We start from the raw sequence: 4,600 nt of genomic DNA, 5'->3' as shown, positions 1-4,600 counted from the left end.
AAAATTTACAAGAAAAATTAATATTAAGAATTTGTCTTCTTATTATTAAAAATTAGAAAAATATAATTGGATCTTCTAATTAATATAAATATTTAAAAATCACTTCAATATTTTATATGATCTTTTTAATTTAAAATTTAATTCTTAATCTTAATATAAAATTGATATTAGTACTATCAATTCTAAAACTTCACTAATAAATAAAAAATAATTAAGCTCCTTCACTTCTTGGTTGTGTCCTTTTATTGGCTTTCACCAAGGTTTTTGTCATTATACATTTAAAATGACTTTATTAAGATTTAATGATGTTGTTTCTTTTGCATCACCTCTATACTAATAAAAACAATATTAAAAATTATTACTATGCCTCTAATAAGGCAAGTACGAGCCACTACGTGACACTTGTTTAAAATTGTGCAATAGACTATTTCAAGATTTTTGTGTTATTTAAAATTTAATTTGTTTAATATATAAAATGTGTTCAAATTGTTAATGGGCCCTTGGTCTATTGATGAAGATGAATGGCTCACAAAGAGTCCACCAAGGATTAAGTCTTGTTGAGTGCAAGGCTCTGACACCATAAGGGATGAGGCTGGGATCATGTCCCAGGTGATTTTGATGGTGTGGATGCCCCTCAGTCCTTGGCTCTAAACTAAAGAGGTTTTGGGCATGTGGGTTATAGCTCACAGGCTTCGTGCCTCATAGGTTTGAACCCTCCATCAAGAAAATGTGTTCAATTTTTTTTTTTCAAATGTAGCGATCAATTTCAAAATTTTGTGTAATTTTAATACGGAATATTAATTTCATCTCTCTATCTTGATAACGGATTATAGTGTGATGCAAAATATCATATAAGATTTTCTACATAATTTTATTGCACAAATAGTTATTGAGTTGAACTCAGATTATGAATTCCACTATAAGAAAATGAATAGATGTTGATAGTAATTAGTATAGGAAAATACTATTGTAATCAAATTTATTTAAGTGTCAATTATTTGAATTTTTCTAAACCAAACCCAAACAGTTAAATTTCATATATGCAAATTATTTATTGTAAACTACTAATGTTTACATACACATTTTTTAAGTTTCTCAATTTATTTTAATTTTTTTCTATATTCTGATTGGACAATAGCCTTGGGGTCTTATAAATGCTTTTTTAGAGTGCTAGGGATACTTATTGTTTCCTTCTTTAGATAATATATGAAAATATGTTTACCCCACTTTTCTCATAGTTATACAAACTGGTGATGCTGATATATTTAATTTATCTTTTTATTTTCTACATTGTACTTTTAATTTTTTTCAATGAAATTCTATTATTTTTATATTTTATTAAAAGCTTGATATTCTCTATTCTACTCTTATCATATTTTAAAATTATAAATATTTTTTTTTGTAAAAAAATATTTTTGAACAAAATATAAATCATAAACTATGTTATTTCTAAGATATAAAACATTTTTCTTCATTCAAACATAATCTAATATTTCATTGATTTAAAGTAAGATTTAATTTTATTATTATTATATCATTTGGAAACCATTTAAATATAAATATTATGATTTTAATTAATTATACATTATAGTTCATAATTATTAGTTTTCTTTTATTAAAGATTTTTATTAGGATTATATATTAAAATAAAATTATAATAATTAGAGCACATCTAATAATAGAATTAAATTTATATGCTTCCTAATAATATAATTAATTGTATAAATTATAATTATAATTAACAATAACACTAAAGGCAAGTACTAGCCACTACGTGGTACTTGTTTCATTAATGACAAAACACTTGATCTATTCTTAGGAGGTCAAAACTTTGAAGACTAGGAAATGTATAGTAGAGAGTAATTGGATGACGATGATGAATAATCTTAGGTGCTTGAGGGAACAATGAAATTGAAATTCGATGGATTACACATATATGTAAAGAATGCCATGTAATAATTTAAGGGAGACCCAAAATCTACTAGTTCATTATTAGACCTCTCTAAGAATTATAAGACATTTGATGTTCAAATGATGTCCACGATGTTGGAAACTTAAATGCTAGCTAGATGACTATAGATGCAATTGGGGAACAATATGATGTCATTGTAGAGATGTTTGAAGAAGTCTTACTAATCCAAGAACTAATCTTCAAGGAAAACCTTATAGATACTTTATCTCATAAATTATTTTAGTTTGCAATTAGATTTAATCTTGCTACATTAAGAGGCAATGTTGGAATATAATCCCTTAGAAATTGGAATTAAAAATGAATCAAATAATAAATGTAGATCTATTTTACTCAAATATCAATGGTCTCCAACTAATTTTTTTTTTGCAAGGGACCCAAAACCCCAACTGTTTTATAGAAAGATTAAAAAAATTAAAAGTTCCTAAATGAAAGAGTGTGTTAATTGAAAGTGCTAAAATATAAAAGGAATGATTATAATGATTTAGATTTTCATTGGATACATTCGGATACATATAGAATCATACAAAATAATTCATATTGATGTTTGAACAACTTTATATAGCCTTATTTTCCCTTACAAAAAATACATACGAGAATAACTTCCAAGCAACAAAATATCTAACTAATTTATTTATTTAATATAAACATATAAACTAACCTAATTAATGTAATAAGTCCATCATTTCCCTCTTATTACATTAATCCAACAAAACTGAAAGTTGTAAAGGTTTTAACACAATGCTCTGGAAACTTTAGTGAAGTTGCTTCACCAATATTGTTCCTGTGAAAACTTTGATAAAATGCTTTCACCAATCTTCTCTTATTGAAGTAGATTTTGTCTCTACAACTTCAGATTGTAAACCCTCAAATCTTGAAGTTTCCCTCATAAGTAGATTTCATATCCCAACTTTATACTGCAAATCTCTAAGTTGTCCTCATAATAAGATTATTCCCACCTCCCTTACACAATGAGACATAGTTCCTCCAAAATTTCACATCTCCTTGGAGTGTGTCTAATGCCTCCTCCAATGCTACACATGAGAAACCTTTCCTCCAAAAGTACACATCTCCTCAAGTATGTCTAACAACTCCTCAAGTGTCATAAAAACAATCACCACTGATATGACTACAAATGGACGCCTTTCCTCTAAAAGTCAATATCTCCTCCGAGTGTCTCTAACACCTCCTTAAGTGCTCAACAAATTTTCTTCGAATCCCCCCACCCGCCCCTGCTACACACACACACACTACTTTATGGAAGGACAACCATGTTGCCAAGTCCCCCTCTCCTCTTTAGAGATAGGTGCTTCTCTTGCACCAATCATCTCTAAGTGAGAAGCTAGGTTGAGATGATAAAAATTCTCCAGCTTCCATTGCCTCCAACCTCCTATAATTTCTTGGTTATTCTTCAATTACAACAAAATATGTATTTTTCTTCAACTTCTCATCAATTAGATCTTTGGCACACTGAATACAATACATCTATACATGTTTACTTTTTTGACAATAAAAATATTTTAATTCTCTTCTAGGAAGAATGTTAAATCTACTTCTATCAAATAAAGCACATTTTTAGTAATATGATGACTCTTATGAATTCTACTTCCTTCATCAATTAAAGACTATTTATAGGCTAGGATTCATTTTGTTCAAAAGAATATGATCAAAGCTTGAAGACGTGCTACTAACTAGGATTTCTTTGGCATCATCATCTCAACCAACCCTTATTTTATTCCTGATAAAAAATAAATCACAAAATATTCATGGACTCATAGGCTACAATAAATCTCAAACCTCTCTTCAATATTTTCTTTTCAATTTGTAGAAGATCTCATCATCTACAAAAGTTAGACTTTGATCATCCAAAATCCATCAAAAGCACTTTGGTCACTATTGATTAACTTGCTCTGATACCAAATGAAAGTGCTAAAATATAAAAAGACTTATTTTATTGATTCATATTTTTATTGGATACATTCAGATACATACAAAATCATATAGAATGATTCATATTGATGTCTAAACAACTCTATATAGCCTTATTTTCCCTTACAAAAACTACTTACGGTAATAACTTCCTAGCAACTAAATATCCAACTTATTTATTTAATCTAAATATATAAACTAACCAAATTAATGTAATAAGTCCAACATTGATTAGTAGACACACCCAAAGCCACAACTAGCATAACTTAGCAAAAGGGAACACCAAAACCAGCAACACTTAAAAAACAAACTGCCTAACTAGAGCAAAAAACCAAAAAGAGACAACAATAAGTCTCTCACCTTATCTTTCAGCTCAAATTAAATACATTTTATCTTCTCTATAACCTTTTTAATGTCTTTCTGATCGATATTTTATTATTTCATTAAAAACTCTAATTCTTTCAAAATTATAAAATATAATTTATTAAAGAATAAATTAATCAAAATAAATGGTTACTATATATTTTCTCTAGTTTTATTTATGATTACTTCACACACCAACATATCTAATAAATACTCAAAGAGTTTTTTCAAAAACAGTCAGACATTCTCGAGTTTATTTGAAAAATTAAACTTCAAAACTATCAAACATTGCAGAAATCCAAAATATAAATAGGAAATAATTATTCTCCATTGCGCTGG

This window comes from Cupressus sempervirens, chromosome 4 (assembly GCF_028749045.1).
Source record: "Cupressus sempervirens isolate cs-2001-9-10 chromosome 4, ASM2874904v1, whole genome shotgun sequence".
Classification (NCBI taxonomy): Eukaryota; Viridiplantae; Streptophyta; class Pinopsida; order Cupressales; family Cupressaceae; genus Cupressus; species Cupressus sempervirens.
Note: the sequence above shows the minus strand (reverse complement) of the source record.